Below are 17916 nucleotides of genomic sequence, written 5' to 3'. Positions count from 1 at the left end.
AATCAAATGTAAATACCAATCGAACAATTTCAACAGATACCAGGAGTTTCCTGAAGTGAAATCATTTAGAATGCAAGCAAATACTTAGTGGAGGAAAATATTAACACAACTATGGAAGACTGATTTTAATTTTATATACCTTTATGTTTGCTTAAATTAAACCTTGGTAGAAGGTATAGTTTTATATTTGGTAACCTAATATTTTTTTACTAGAGGTATAATACAAATTTGAATTATTTACTAACTATTCACTTAAACTGAAATTTTACTTTTGTTTCCTTGCGAACCCTTAGTAACTAGAGGGACTTCAGTTAATAAAGATGATAATGAAAAGCGCAAATTCGTTTCTATAAATAACGATAATAACTTCGAATGCATTTTTCGACTGAATTAATAATAATGGTTGATGTCAAATAGATTTCAGATGGCTTTATTATTATTATTATTATTATTATTATTATTATTATTATTATTATTATTATTATTATTATTATTATTATTACTTATTAATACTTTATTACTTATGATTTACATACCTGCAGGTACAAATCCAACGGGTTGCATCCAAAGTCCATTTTGGGATCCTTCTGAAAGAGGGAATAGAAACCCCAACCTTATATAACACTCTAAATGTTAAAAACAGTATTTTTATACAACTAATTTTACATATGTAAAGCCTTCTTGTGATGATGATATCATGTTTATCCTTATACACAGATCCGTTTCCTTCGGAAGAAACTAATTTTTAACCCTCTATACCATACCTTTGATTGTTTTCCATGTGATGCGAACAGCGTTCCATGTGATGCGATATCGCAGTTTTCAGTAAAAGACATTACGTTGCTGTCTTAAGAGGGCGCACTTTTCACCTCTGATTGCATATTTTTAAGAAACATTTCATATTGAGAGGCATCATTGATGGACACAATACGAGAAATCTAAAAACACAGAATAAATGGATTTACCTTGGTGTGATAAGTTCTCGCCCCGACCCAGAAGGACTTCAGCTGCAGGAATGAAAGTATGAAACTATTCAACAAAGTCCCCTCGAAGGTCAGCACACTTGGCACTTCGATACTGCAACTTTTCCACCCCTCAAAAAAAAAAAAAAAGGTTTTTCAAGGTCTGTAAAAAATTGTTCCGCAGCTGTTATCAACTCTTCATCAGTGTGAAATTTCTGTCCTTTCTGTGCTGTTTTGAGTTTTGGAAACAGATAATAATCAGAACGGGCAAGATCTGGCGAATAAGCTGGGTGGTCAATGCGCTGATACCCTAAGTCTCTCAGAAAATCCGTTGTTCTTCCAGTCTTGTGGACGGGAGCATTGTTCTGCAAGAACAAGACACCTCGTGTTAACTTTCCCCGGCGCTTTTCTTTAATAGCGTCCTTTACCTTAGCCAGCAGACTGCAGTAATGTACTGCAGTTATGGTTTGGCCCTTTAGAAGGTAGTCTAAGAGCAAAACACCATCGTTATCCCAGAATATTGAGGCAAGCACCTTTCCTTCCGACTTTTCGGCTTTGAATTTTTTTGGGCCTCGGAGATCCTGAATGGCGCCACTCGCATAACTGCTGTTTGGTTTCCGGATCAAAGTAATAGAACCAAGTTTCATTCTGGGTAACAAGCTGATTCAAATAATCGTCCTTGGAGTTTGCAAAGTGCCGTAAAATCACCTGCGATGATCTCACACGTTTGCGTTTCTGATCCGCGTTCAAACATTTCTTAATCCATTTCGCAGAAAGCTTGCGCATGTCCAAGTGGTCATGGATTATTGACCCAACACGTTCTTTGAATATGTAAACTTTGTCAGCTATCTTCTGAAGCGAAATCCGTCTGTTGCTCAAAATCAGATCACGATTCTGGTCCATTTTTTCCGGAGTTGACACTGACACTGGCCTGCTACACCTGTCACCATCTTCTGTTGAAGATTCACCACGCTTGAAGTTCGCACAACATTTCTTCACAGTGGAGTATAAAGGCACTGTCCACCCAATGTGTATAGCATGCAACCATGGATTTCCTTGGGCGACCATCCATATGTTGCAGGAAGAAGAACTTCATTACACCTCGCAACTCCTCTTTGGTGAATTTGACATAAGGCTCCGCCATGGTTCATTCAGTTACATGTAAATTAAAAACCGTTCATGGTAGAATGTTGAAATTTGATACCTTAATATATAAACGATCTACATTTTACATGACATCAATTAAATCAGGGTAATACATTCGGAACGGGGTCGGACCGACAGCTTATCAGCCTACCCTCGTATTGTCTGAATTTTTACAGGAAATATGATCTAAAGGAATAGTAGAGGCACAATTGAGAAGAACCATGTGGCGATAGAACATTTGCAATATTTCTGCACTATGGCTGTAAGTTTTTCTCTTTTAGGTTCCGCAAGATGTGACAGTTGCTATAAAATATTAGTTTATAGTGTAAACTGGTGGCAAGGCATTTTTCAATAGAATTTGGAAATATCTTTGATAATATGTGAATTTTCCATTTTAACAGTCAATAATAACTACCATAAAGTTCTTTAGCAAGAATTATGTGCCTTGTTGCAGAAATTTACATGGTACTTACTTTGTTACGTACAAAGATACATTGGAGTTAATTCTTCACTTGACTACACAGAGCCTATGCGGTTTGCCAAAAGACCAGACTGTGTCACGTTATCTGGTCAAAAGTCAGATTGTGTGCTAAATCAAGTGTGGAAAATTCAAATTCAGACTTGAGATATTTCAAGCACTTAAACTCCGCTTAAGGCACCCTGGTTAATTCGAAGAAGATACACATATTTTATCATTATTATTGATTTTACTCAAACGACTTTTGAAAATGTTCTATCCATATTTTCCTTACGTATTACACATCATTTTTATGCTCTTTATTATGCCTTTGCAATAAGCTATCAATTAGCCAACTCCTTATTAGTTTTCGAGATATGTTGTCAACGTTATTTTTTGTTGATTTTAATATTCGTCTCGTGATTTTTTAGTATGTTTGTCCATTTTAGGACAATTTATTTTACGACTGTTGAACCTACATAATCTCTTCTACAATTTGAGCTAAATTTCAACCATCTCCCTCCTTTGGGTTTTGAGATAAGTGGAGGACTTATTTGTTTTCCATGGCTTTTCCATTGACATTAATGTTAACATTTCGTTCTTTTTGACTATGTTCCATCCATTTTAGGGAAATTTGCTCTTGGAGTGTAGAAACTACATGATATCTTCTATATTTAACTTTCATTTCAGCCATTTCCCTCTTTTGGGTTTTGAGAAAAGTGAAGGAATTATTATTTTTCATTGGTTTTCCAATAATGTAATATTTCGTTCTTTTTGCCTATGCTGCTTCTATTTAAGGACACTTTGCTTTTTAAAATATAGAATATATATAGTCTATTGTACCTTTGAGCTGAATTTCAGCTATCTTTCCCAAAGTCTGTTCACACCATTGCAAGCAATTTCCAGCGATTACCAAGAATGGGACATTCTGAAACTTGCTACCCTTGCTTTAGCTCTTCGATTATGTCGTGGTTTCAACGTTGCAGAACTGGGTTAACAGAAAGTTTACAAACTTATTATATGTTTCATTCATTGATTCACCGACGACCTAGGCATTCACAATAATTGTTTGACCATCTTCTTTTGCAACTGTCTAGTAAACTTTACTGAGATTTTCTTTGGATGTGATTTCCTTTGTAGTGTAAAATGTAGAGGATATTGTTGTGCAAAACGCTTATCATAACAGTATCGGCGGAAGTCCTATTAATTGCTCTATACGGGACTAATGATAACGTCGGTATTGGGTAGAGTTTAATGGGGCATAACTTGGAAATGAAAGTCTCCACAGAAATGAACTTTACATGCATATTAACTTGTTTGGAACTAATATTATGTAAAATTTGATGAAGGCTGGGTGATGCCATTTCAGAACATCCAGTGGGATACTTTCAAAAATATTAAAAAGGATTAAACCTTAACTTCGACTACCTTTCACTCTGGATCTTAACGTCTTCAGCTTTTGATAGTATTTTTCAAACATTTGTCTTGTATTGAAAGAATTTTGCAAATATGTATATATATATAACTTTATAATATGCTATGTATATATTTATATCATCTCTGAAACTAATGATTATATATTTAGAGTGAAGCATAGCAAATGAAGGAACTTACAGCTTTGATAGACTCATATTAGAGTATCTATCCTAATTACGCAGATAGTTTTATAATCCAAACTATTTTAAAATTAATATTAATAGTGTTAAGATATAGAGTTTTATCGCCATCTTTTATACGAACTGACAATATACCTCCGGTGCTAACAGTGCTATCAGTGCTAACAGATGCACACTACGCTGTAAAGTGATTATAGATATCTACAAATTTTTCAAGGTACTGAGTACCATTATGGCTTATATGTGGAATATTCGTCGCTACTGTATTGAAATATAGTAATGTAGTAAAATAAACTCACGTGGAACAAAATCATTCATTCCTGCCCCTCCATAGAGTCTGGCACCTAAGCAAACAGAAAACCAATGTTATAAGACTGTTTGATTAACATCGTATCGACTAGAATATGATAGTGCCGTATTGTAATATTAACAAAGTACTTATTACAAATGATTTCTAAAATATATTTTTATCTAGTTACGTACTTATATGACTGTTTAATTACTTAGTGTATCTGTATACTATTGATTTTCTCCAGGCATGTAGCCAACAGGAAAGATCTCTGGTGTATATCTCTTAATAATAAATACAGGTCAAAAGCTTGTTTACTTTGATTTAAGTCAATCAAAAATTAAATGAAATGAAATCTTTAAGTTTTACGTCCCACGTTTATGCCGGTTAGGCTAAAGGAGACGGTGATGATGAGAGATGAGTGAAATGGTGGAATGAAGAAAGTGGGAGGAAACAGGAGAACCCCGAGAAAACTCACGACCACGGTGTTTGTCCACCACAAAGTCCACACGGCGCGGGCTGGGATCGGATCAGGGACCCCAAGCACCGGAGATGAACGCTCTACCACTGAGCCACCGGGTCCCCTTAAGTCAATCGAAGCACCAATGTAAGAAAATAGAAACTCACATCAAGAAAATGTACAGTAGGGATCGTAGATGAATATTCTTAATTTGATTTAGCACTCATTATATTGTCATTAATAACTCACAAAATATATATACTTGAAGCAATCGACAGGTTCGATAATTCGTTCACTCCTGAAATTAAATTGTATAAACTATTGATCTCAACTTCATGATCAATGAAATTGTATTTAGTGTCCGATTGTAATTCATTTCATCATATTGATGCCATTGTTAGTACGCGGATTCCTGAATAGTCTGACTCAGAATACATTTCGGTATTTAGTCGTTTGCGTATGTAACTACGCACACAAATATATAATGCTAAACCCCTTATCTGAAACATTGCAAAGAAACAAACTGCATAGCCGGATGAAATACTATCACGGAAGGAATCACGAATATGGATTTTAGAGTTTGAGTTTTACGTCCCATGGTTATGTCGGTTAGGCTAAAGGAGACGGTGGTGATGAGAGATGACTAAAATGGTGGAATGAAGAAAGTGGGAGGAAACGGGAGAACCCCGAGAAAACCCACGCACACGGTGATTGTCCACCACAAAGTTCACTTGGCGGGGGCTGGGATCGAACCCGGGACCTCAAGCACCAGACGTGTACGTTCTACCACTGAGCCACTGCGGCCCCGGATTTTAGTTGATGTAACTACCAACTTTGTGAAATACATATAACTTGATCTCATATATTATTTCTGCAACTTATTGTCTGTTTTGAGACCATTAGCAACTTATGTGTTACGGTTAAATAAACCATATGTACAATCTGCACCTCGTGGTGGACCTAACAGGAAAGCACTTTATGTTAGAAATTATATTGTACGTATTATTCTTCACGAAAGTAAATTCAAACTACTCTCTGAACAAGAGAATACGTTTGTTGCAAAATTATTAATGTGTAAACATTATTAACGTTCGCCATCTATCGATGCTGGCATGAACGAATACCATCAAAATGTATGATGAAGCCCAAATTGATAGTTGACGAAACTGTTACACCTGAATAGTTTTTACGATAAACGTATTGTTTTGTTTTAAACAAATTGATAAAAAATGATCATTAATAACAAGTGATTCAATGTTTTCGAAAATTCTTAATATCAAGGGAAAAAGAGAAATTTCTAAAATATACAAATTTACTGTGTTGTATTTATTACGTTTTAATTTTTCGGTGGTCAGAACGGACGTCCCTGCTTGCATTGACAAAATTTAATGACGATATATATTATTTAACGATGGTTCCCCATATGCAAAAGACTAAAGACTTTGAGTCCAGCATGGACATTTATTCATATTGTTTGCTCTTTAATAGTCGAGATCTTGTTACATATGTATGCTTCAATGTATTAAAATTTTTTACATTCATACATTGACCCTCTTTGTCAATAAAAAGATATTTTTATTTAAAAAATAGTCTTTTTTTACGATAAAATTTCAACTGATACCAAAATGAACAGCGGTAAACAGTCCGATGACGCAGCCCCAGCTCGATGCTAAGAACGCACGATCCTGAGTATTCCTTTATGTATTTCTGTAAGAGTGTTTTATTAATGCTTTACCATTTTACCCCTCTTATTCATATCTAGCTTGTGACTCTTTTGAGAATGCAGCTCCAGCTCCAGCTCCAGAAAGGGCTACAACTTGGCCTCCACCCTTTCTTTTGCCAGCACAGCATTTCTCGCCGCAATTGCCACCTCCGCCATTCCCATTATTACCTCCATGATTTCCATTACCGCCTCCGCCATGTACCATACCATTCTTTCGAGTTCACGGAAAACGAAGAATGGATGCGTACAAGGAGAAAAATTATATATATATATATATATATATATATATATATATATATATATATATATATATATATATATATATATTTAATGTTAGAGTATATCATTTGTTAAAATAATAGTTCACTGTTGTAAAAAAATCTTTTTAAAAAAAAGGAAAAGAAAAAGTGCAAAAAAAATTTAAAGAAAAATGTATGGAGGAATAGACAGAAAATACTTCTACTCTTGACAACTGGAGAAAAAACGAGCTTTGCGCGCGATCGTTTAGGGGGCGTAGCCTAACTCGCCGATATCTTCCTGACAGCGTGACTCTTGGTTACGTAGTCTAGTATTTTGGTGTTTCCGGAGATGTGGAGTTGTTTGCTGTTACGCGTTCTATGCTTAGATTGTGTGTGGCAATAGGATATGTGGTTTAATACATCTACTTGGGCAACTCGGTGTTCCGTGCCAGAAAAGTTAATATTGTTTTTCATTCTTTTTGAATTAAGTGATATATTCTATTACACTAGTTCGAATAAGTTTTCAGTGATTCCTGAAGAATTTGGAAAGGAAAAAGGTTATTTTTGTGGAGCTAGGAAGTTACAGAGCCGGAGAGGGAAAGTGGGCAGTGAATATATAGTGATTATAAATCCCTCATATTACTTTAGTTTCCGAGCTCTGAGAGTGAATTCAACGTATATTTTACGTCTGTTTTCTCATATTGTTCTTTCTGAAATATTTCTTTTTTTTAAAAAAAGAAAATTATAAACAGAGAAAACTAATAGTGTTGGGCAAATCTGGTATTGAACAAGAGCGATTGCTGGATTTGACCTCGTTTCAGCCAGTAATTCGAAAGAATTGTCTAATTGTATAGTTATTTAAAGACGTAATTCATTACTTAAATTAGTTTGAATCGCAATAATTTTCAGAGAAAGCTATCTGGCATTGAGCAAAGAATTGCTATTTTTGTTAGTCATTAATCTAGTCAAAGAGGCCAAGGTTTTCTACTGAAGGAAGGAGGTCTGAAGGTAAAACCCAAATAATCTAGAAATAGGTGAGTAGCTAATTTGATTTATATTTAAAAAGTGGTTGTGTCACGCTCACAGTGTGGATTGTGTGCGATTGTCAGTAGTTTTGATTCCAAAAGGGATAAAACTCGCGGACCTTTGCATTCCACTTGAAACCTTAGATAATTCCTCCCAATTTAAGTGGTGATATACATTTTTCTTGATTTTCACGGAAACCAAAGATTGAGACTATAACCATTTCCGGATCCAGTATTTCCAATATTTTATTTATATATTTTCTTTGCAGCTATTTTGCTTTTTTCATATACTGGGACGACATTAATTACTTTTCTAAGAATACGAATATTTCTCGATTATTTCTCTCCAGTTGTCAAAAGGGTTTGAGATTTGCTATTTTGAACAAGAACATAGTTAATTATCAATTTTTGAATTAATATTAATCAGAGACTTTTCTATAAAAATTGTTAGAAGGCTGATTCAGAAAAGTTTCATTAATTAAGATTTCATGATTGCGATTGGATTTGAGTAGTAGAATTGACAGAGAGGAACAACGGATTTGTTATTTGCTAAAAATTCAATATTTAATTGGATATTAATTGTTAATTTAAGCTTCATTCTACAATATATTGACAAATTGGATTTTTGAAAAATATTTGCTATTGAAGCCAAAGATAAAATTAATTGGATGAAATTTAGTCAAATTATTAACTGACAGTAAAAAATAGTAATTTTGATAGTTATTTATTTAATGTTTGAATACAGTGTATATGTGCTATCCTAACGATTTAGCACATATACACCTCCCTCATTTTGTCAATAAAATTGTTTTTTTTTTTTTTTGAAACTGATACATTGTGTTGGTTTGTTTACTTTGTTTATGTTTGAAGCATTTACTTTTTGCCTTTTGAAAGTGAAATATTGGATCTGTGATTTTGCCTTTGCATCGAAGTGGTTTCGCGAAACGGAACAGCCCCGCTCTCTCAAACCCGCTTTGCCAGGCTTTGTCAACTGAGCCCGGGTTGACAGTTTGTGTTATTTTATTTTTATTTTTTTTACAAACTCTCGATTTGGTTTCGATTGGACGAGGCTAGGCGGAAGGGGGCGTTACAGATATTTCCATTCCCTCCTCCACCCTTTCTATTGTCACTTTTACCGCCATCTCCTTCTTCACCGCCATCACAATCTGCTTTGCCAAAAATGTTTTAATTAACACCAGAATAATGCAACTTTTAATACATATACAAATACACTCAGGCACAAGCTGTTTTATTACGAATTTTAGTTCAGTTAGATTAAGGGATAGCTAGGACACCATACAAGCAAAAGTCCCATATTATAGGAAATTTTTGCTCTAAGTATTTCTGTACAACACACATTGCTCTCTCCTTTGGTATGTCATTCGGTTACTCAACTGTGGTAGTTATGTAAGAATTTAATGAGGATTTCTTTATTTCGTTTCTATTACCGAGAGCGAATGGCAACTCTGTTGGCAGTGCGTCACAATGTAAAACGAATTTCGTGATCCTATTATAGTTGCTTGAAAACGCTTCTGGAGCTGACTTTCGTAGGAGGCTTCGCATTTGGGGATTATATGTAAGAAGACGACTAATTATCACGGTGCGGGCAATATTCTCGAAATTTATCTATTCCAACTGTCAGAAATCCTGACGATACCTGATTTTGAGAGAAACGTCCCGTTCAGCAGCATGGCTATATGAGACATGGACTTACTGATTAACATTAAATCCAAACCACATGAGGTCCAGCCGGAAATCGAACAAGAGCCTCCCACGCTAAAGGTGCATACGCTAACTGTTAGCCACGAAGGAGCTCGCCGGTATTTTTTAATCAATATCTTAACTAGTGAAAGTGGACACATGCCCTTCTTATACATGTGATGCGTTTCTCCACCCACTTCGGAACTCTCCTACCAACTGATACATGTTTGTACGTAGTACAACACTTTTCCTTATTGTCTTTATATTTCTCATTTAATTACAACCCCTGCCTAAACTTCCAACCAAGGGACTCGCATCTTTCCGTCTGTTCTTCCCTGGTAAAAACTGTCTGCAATGCAGTCATGTCTTCTGCGTAACAGACCAAAGACAAGTGAGTCTAGTTTCACTTTGTTAAAGTACGGTATAAACATTGAAAGCGGAAGTAATACTACAGTTATATAATTTTCTGTTTTGGTAGAGCAATATAAGTCGACATAATACTTATTTATCCTACAATCCTACAACTCACGATTTCAATATCTAATTGATATTAGGGGAATAGGTAGATGGTAGACAGCTGTAGGTGGTAATAATTAACGTGGTTATTCTAATTTCAAAAATTGGATTTTAACTACACATCAGCTAAAGATTAGTTGCATTGCTGGAAGTGCGATTGATAAATTAGCTAATAAGAGAAGCGAAGCTTGATCGTGAACGAAAAAAAAAACAGTATTCTCTATAATGAATTTTGTTACGATGGTACATAAGAAGATTTAACTCTTGGGGAAAAATTTTCTTCTTCTCAATTTAGTAGCTGATACTACTGTAACTGAAGAAAATACGTGCCGTAGACAACAAAATCATACAGAAAAATATCACTGATGGAATTAAATGTTTATACACTACTTCTGAATGGCTGTGTGCAACTTTAACGACGTAAAATATTCTCGGAAGAATTGAAAGATACATATAACTATCTTGTCGAAAATACACTGAACAGTGATAGATTTGTTAATAAATATCCATCAGCTGAACAAATATTATCGATATCAATGACGTGAATGTTCTCAAAATACAACCTCTCTTTGTCAATCTTAAAACATGAAGTAAACAGCTCTATATAAGAACATCACAAAGTAGGTTAAGCGATGGTGCCTTACCTCATCATACTTTATCGTGCACTATGATTATGTTTGACACCTTGAACAACGTATGTCAAGGAATATTTAAAGTAATTATTTCCAATACTTCATATAAATAACTAACTCTATAGCTTATAGAACCTGGAGGTTCAGTGGCGCGTTCACAATAGCTCTCTACAGACTTCTGTCCTTACCAAAATGGATTCAGGTTCTATTTTGGTACTCCTTTTCCTGCGAGATACATATTTTAAATCCCATCTGCGCCTACGTATTAATAATAGGACTTCTAGTCAAAACTTTGTACGTTTCCCAACTTTCTTCCATTCTTGCTGTATCTATCCACGTGAGCCTCCTACACCTGCTGATTCTAACAATGTTTGGCAAATAGATTGAATTAAGGAGGTCCTTGTTGCAAACTTTCCACCATTCCCAATTCCCGTCCCTCTTGGGTCCTAATATTCATCTCAGAACTTTATTCTCAAATACTCAATTTGAGGAAAGGGATCACAACTATTGCAAGTATATGTATATTGCCAATGTTGTATGGCGTATTGGATGTACAAATTTTTTAACCAGTTATTTAAGGCAGAACATGTTGCTACAAGTTTGTTACCGGAGAGTCGTGTTTTTATAATGTGCCTTAGTGTTTGTGAAGTGTGGCTTCTGATCATTCATCAGTTGTACCTCTAGTTTCTTTATAAACTCATATACACTTTAATATAAATTTGTGCCTTAACGTCGAGTGGTCAAATCTTATTTTCATCAGTTTTCCTTGTTTCCTCTACCAAAGTGCTTCCTTATTGTAAACAACAAGTTTGTATCTGAATGTTGGAAAAGAAAAAAAAACCTTTTGGATGTATGTAAAATTAATTCCAATGCAACACGTACCGTACTTTATCCAATCCAAAGGCCACTTTGTGGGAAGTTGTATCGAACAAGAGCGATACAAATCGCAGTTAAGTTTTCTACCATTGAACCACCGAGGATCAAGACTCAGGTATACAATGTATTTAAACATAAACATTTTATTACTCTATTTGACATATTTTACAATATTATAATAGAACCATAAAAAGGGTACTTGACGTACAATTGCCTGAATTTGATTGATTAGTAACTAAGGTTAGTCAATTATTCTGAAAGGAAATTTTAAAAAAATACAAATAATGAATTTTATGTGAAAGTGCAGAATGTGTGTTAGGACTCACCATAACCTTTACCACGTCGACCTTTTAAAAAGAATTAACATTTGTTATTAAATGAAATGCTACTTGAAAAGTTTCACACAGATTTGCAAATTGTGCAATACAGAAATAAACATAAATATGACAATATTGATCTAAAGAAACTAATAAATAATTATTCTCCAGCAAATGCCCTAAAATGATTTTGTCACCTTTGCATTGTATCAAACCAAAGCTTGGTTAATTAATTAGTAGGGTAATGTAACATGAAGTTTATAATGTGAGTGGGAATAACTGAAAAGTAAATTTTAAAAAAAACTCACTCAATCCACGTACGGTAAATATTTAAAAAATACATTTCTACTTTCTTTTTATCATTTATGATAGGTTGTAATGGAAATAAATAATATTATCCAATTTGACTCAAGTGTTCACTATGCTAAATGGTCATTTAAAACTGCTTTACCGCTTTTTCTCTTTTACAATTTTATGAACACAAAGTGTTATTATGCTGTAGAATTAATCCTGGTTCCTGTTTGTTGCAATGTTTTCCAAAAGTTGGGCACGTCTCGTTATATATTTGAAAGTAATGTTTGTAACAAATTTAGATCCTCGTTTATGAGAAAGTTGTAAGATGTTGTATATTTCCCATAAATATAAACCCCTACTTTGACATTTAATACATGCCTTTTGAAATGAAACTAACATAAAAAAAGACACTTCAAGATAATAATAGGTATAATGTGAAAATTATTTATATAGCTAAGTCACTTTTTCGTGACAACGAGACACAGAATTATGATTTAAATTTGTAATAAAAAAACTATCAATACATTTTTGTCACCTAAGAAACTAAAATTTGGGACCAGTTTCCAAGTATTTTAATGAAGAATTGTGTATGAGTACATCCTAATATACTAAATTTAAACGAAAGATTATACTTCGTTCTCCGTCTTAAGATACGCATCTTATTGAACATAACGTTATACAACACTGATTTAAGGTAGATACTTATTATATTCTCAACATACTTTCAAACCATATGTAGATTTTTTTCATTGATACGGTGATAAAGAAAATCACTTATACTATTTACTAGTAAAACCACTAGTAAAACCAGGAACACAAACGTGGCAGATCAAACTCGTTTGATCAACGCTGTTTTGTCAAGCCAATGAGAAGGCGGTGTGTTGCCAAATATGGTCATTTGAATATGCACTATGGAAAACCCATAATTATCATTGTTTTCTCTTCAATTTAAGATTGATATATTGATTTCTGGTCACTACATACATTAGTAATCGTGTAAAACACAAACACAGTTAGTTGGTAAAGTTTCTCATTTATAAATTGTTACAAACTGCAATTGAACATTATATTATGATCATTTATTCGTGAACAAACTAAAAGAAATTCTAAAAAAATATTAAGAGAATTACGTATAAGTTTAGTACAAATCAGTTCCGGTTATACGGCTACTCAGTACAATCGAACATATGAATTATTTCATCGAATTGCATTCGAAGAGATGAATAATTGCAATGACTAATAACATTGAATACAACTCTAGTTGGCACATTTTAACAAAAATCACTGTATGAAGATACGAAGTTTTCTATGCACATTGGGTAGCCAGAATATTTTCTGTATCAGACGTGATAAAAATGAGTCTTCAATGGTAGTCGTAAATTGTTAGGACAGGTTGTAGCGAACGTGGAAGTCACCTTATAAAATCTCTTCTTTATTACCAGAAGTCTTGTTGTTCTAGATAGTCTATTGATACTTCTTGTATTTTTAAATTGAAACTACGTGAGTGCATCATTTTAGTGTGGAAGTTCATGACATGCATAATTGTCTGGAAAGATCCGAGGGTTATTAGCATATACTCTGTTTTATCATAAATATTGTCACATGTTTGAATGTGAATATCTCAGAGAGTATTAACTCCAAGGGAATGTATTTTGATCATGTTTTACATTGATATGTTGCACACTTGAAGCATGGGTAATCTTTCGAAATGTCCCCCCTTTGGCCTTGATGCAGGAACGAAGTCTGTCCGGCCGCTGGTCAATGGCATTACGCACCACGTCCATTGGAAAATTGTTCAGTGCTCGGGTCAAGGATTGTTTCAGACTGTCGATACTTGGATGCTGTTTATAGCAGACCTTTGCCTGAAGGACCACATAAAGATTGTAATCCAACGGGTTAAGGTCCGGGCTGCTAGAAGGCCAATCAGGGGTAGAAATGAAGTCGGGGACGTTCCGTGCCAGCCAGTCCTGGATTGTTTTCGCTTTCTGGCCTGGATCGGAATCCTGCTGGAAGGTCCACCTTTCTCGAGGGAACATGGTAGCAGACATTGGTTTCACTATAGGTGTTAGCACTTTGTCCTCATACACCTTGGCAGATTTTTAACACCTTGTTCGCAAGAATGCAGCTGGGTTGTGCCTGAGTAACTCACTCCCCACCAAACCATCATTGAGCCAAAATGATGTGCCCTCTGAACCCTTGGAGCTGCTTCAGCAGGAGCAGTAGATGATGTGGCATACAAACGGTTATTTTGGGCGTTGTAGGAATGCTCAATTGTGAACAACTTTTTGTCAGTGAACTGCGCCGATTGTTCGCGTAACGCTGTATCAGTCTCTGTTTTAAGGACACTCTGCAATATTAATGTTTGGGTCAGAAAATGACCAGTCCGCCTCTTATACGCCCGTACATATAGATCACTTCTGTGCACACGAGACATTGAATTTCTGCTGATATTCATCTCAGCAGCCATCACGCTTTGTGTTCGAACAGAATTTCTTCGAATTCTTGCTACGACTATTTCTGGACCTGCAGGGATCGTACCATTCGTGGTCTACCACTCTTTGCGCGGTCAGCTGCAGTTCCAGTCTTGGTGTATCCCTGTATGGCGCGATACACGAATCTCTTGCTAATTTGTAGGAGTTTTATGAGGTTGAGAATCTCACCTGCTGTCTTCCCGCCCTTCTGTAGTGCAATTACTCCTACATGATTTTCGTAATCGGCAAACTCCATCAGAACTCAGTACAATATCAACGTATGTCATGGACAGTCAAACACACACTACACGCATCTTCCGCTTTATACACAGATTGCAGTACTGTTCCAGTCCGGATGCCTACAGATTTTTTTGTACTACATTTATGTAAATGACTACCCAGCGGAACAGTTGTGCAGGTTCAACTTTGACATTTAAGTTTTTCTTATGTGCTTTCTCCCGAAATTGAGCGCACCAATTTAACATTTTAATCTTATTAATCTAGTAAATGACATTTTCATGTACAGAAACAGATAGTATTTTTTAAAACCTATCAGATAAAAAGTTTAAAAAATATTTACAACATATCATAACTTATAAAGCGGAAATGAATGTTTACTGTATTTCTGAAGCACAAGAGAACATAATCTGAAACATATAACAAAATGCAACTTATGTGATTAAAATAAGATTCCAGATGTGTAAAGTATGTTCTTCTTGCCATAAATCAAATATTTCAGAGTGTACTATGTTTAATTAAATTTCAAATATAATTTATTTTTGGCACAGTTAGTTTACAGCGCTAAAAGTTCAAATTGAAATCGTTAGATAGCATCGGTGCCTGATTTATTTGCTAAAGGTTGCGCCTACTCAATATTGACATGTAGTCACATTAAGTCTGGGGAAAGGAGTTCAAGAGAGTATATCGAACGAGGATAAATGATAAACTGAAACCATTAAAAGCGTTTTTTAAGTATATTTTTCGTATTTATATATAACAGCTCAACATTAAGAAGTACTAAATGTAAAAGTAATTATCACTCCTTAAATAAAATATCTAAATACTTTGTACGTTCATTTCCATGGAGCGATATTTGTATATCTACATTACTTCGTCTCTTGCTAATAACATTTGCGATAGATTTTAGAACGAATCCATAATAGAAAACTTTGTATGACTAAATTACCATTTCAATTGCCAACAAAACTTACCATTTGAATTGCCGATTATTAATGTATTACATACAGCATGTATTACATACAACATCTGCAACATTATTGTACAAACCTTTTCTTGACACGAATATTATTTGGTTTGTGGAAATAAACGTTATATCAATAAAAATACAATACAAGGTAACATGGTTTTTGAAATCATAATTCTCAATGTGTCCAAATAATGCAATATTTTCAGTGCCTTTCTGGTTATTTTGAATTTTAAACCATGCCAGTACCGACGCTACGTACAAAAATTTTAATATCTGGCTGAAACCAAACGAACGTGCACCGAGAATTATAACCGGGTCCCCAACGCCAAAGATACATACCATAATGATATAGTCATGAGTAAGTTCCTTCTTATGATTAGTATTGATCGCAATTTTCACGCAGGTTTTCTCTTTTCTGTTCTTTTCTGAATTGGTGCAGAAAAGACAACCAACAAACTGTTTGACATTAAATATTCCTAATGAATACTTAGGAGAATATGTTTGCATTTCGAATGCCTGAAATAAGGTGAAAGGCATAATCATGCTCCATGAACTACTTTAAGGAACTAAGTTTTGAAATTGGAGGATATTCTCACCAATACAAACGACATAACTCTTTATCACGTGTGAATGCACTTTGTACTGTAAGTACGTCATGAATCTTTGTGTTCACTATGTGGTACATTATATGTACGCTGTAATAGAAACAAATCATACAGGGTAAACACCGTTGACACAGATGAGCACATGTCTGAACAATTTTCTTCAATACATTTTTCATTCAAATTACCGTTTAAGAAAGACAAACTCCAATCACGTATCGCAGTCCGTGGTCAGAACTTTGCTGTAGGAGTAACACTTGCAATGTGTATTCCAGAAAACGAGAACAATTTCGAACATTAACTTCAGTAAAACATGGAGGTGTGTCAGAGGCAAGAGCGATTATCTGAAATAGCCAACCAGATGGTGAAAGGGAAGGACATACAATAAGCACCCTAAGGGTGAGAGGCAAGGAAACACACATTAAAAAATTTCCCCGAATGGAGCAAACGTGTTTGTTCCTGAGTAACAGTAAATGCAGTTTTTAATTCATTGATAAGCAAATCAATGAATGTTCTTGCTTTACATTTATGACAGGAATTACACTAATAATTTGGACAAAGTAATGTATAGTGTTGTGGGGAATCTAGTGTATTTTTGTTAAAAATCATCGGTTTCTCATTACAGATTTCAGAGTAACTGAGATTCTCACTTCATGAGATGGCAATGTTGGTAAGTCTGGCTTCATTTAATAGCATTTTCGATGATATCAGAAATGTCTACTTTAATTTTATTAATCTCATGTGTATTTCTTGAGATATTTATTACTTTTCAATGATGTATAACCCATTTTAATTTTTGTCGATTACAGCAACAACTAATACGCAACGTAGAAAAAGTTACATACAAAAGTTATATATTTTCCCGGAGAATTCGAATGTGAAAAAATTGGGGGTTCCAATTTAATATTTCAAAATTTACCTCCTCCCATCCTTAGGGGCAGGGCATCAAGTGTGGTGTGGTTGGTTGTCCCGCTTCGAGGCAAACATTTATTATTACAACTTTTTAAAATCTTATTTGAATTTTTCCAGATATTCGCAAAAAACAGTTTTAATTGCATTTCCCATTATATTTGACTTCAAAGAATTATAGTCTATTAATTTTTAATTGCGTTTCTTTCCAGGCAGTTCTTACCTGAAGCTGCTGCAGCTGCACCGCTACCTGAAGCATAGATAATGCATTTTAGATTTTAAATAATGTATTGAGTTTAAAATCTAAAATGACACTTTATTCTTCGTTTCTATCAACAAATAGCTCAAGATACACACTATTTACTAATATATTTTCTACTAATATATTTTCTATTACTAATATATTTTTACCAATATATACTAGAATTTACTAATATATAATAATATATTTTTCTGCTAAGGCTTTTATTTTCG

At 34.5% G+C, this 17916-nt stretch overlaps 1 long non-coding RNA gene across 1 annotated transcript in view; it reads right to left on the bottom strand.

The window, feature by feature from the left end:
* The window catches only part of LOC145683705 (uncharacterized), a 39598-nt gene extending 21911 nt beyond the window's left edge, over positions 1–17687 (bottom strand). The window contains exons 1-4 of the long non-coding RNA XR_014131163.1: positions 17666–17687; positions 11969–11989; positions 4481–4525; positions 537–587 (exon numbers count right to left, since the gene is read on the bottom strand). This is a non-coding gene — a long non-coding RNA (uncharacterized LOC145683705). The remainder of the gene's footprint in view (positions 1–536; positions 588–4480; positions 4526–11968; positions 11990–17665) is intronic.
* Positions 17688–17916: the final 229 nt, after the last annotated feature.

The sequence above is a fragment of the Thermobia domestica genome, chromosome 4, assembly GCF_964235325.1.
Source record: "Thermobia domestica chromosome 4, izTheDome1.hap1.1, whole genome shotgun sequence".
NCBI classification, from domain to species: domain Eukaryota; kingdom Metazoa; phylum Arthropoda; class Insecta; order Zygentoma; family Lepismatidae; genus Thermobia; species Thermobia domestica.
This window is presented reverse-complemented; position numbering and strand designations above follow the sequence as displayed.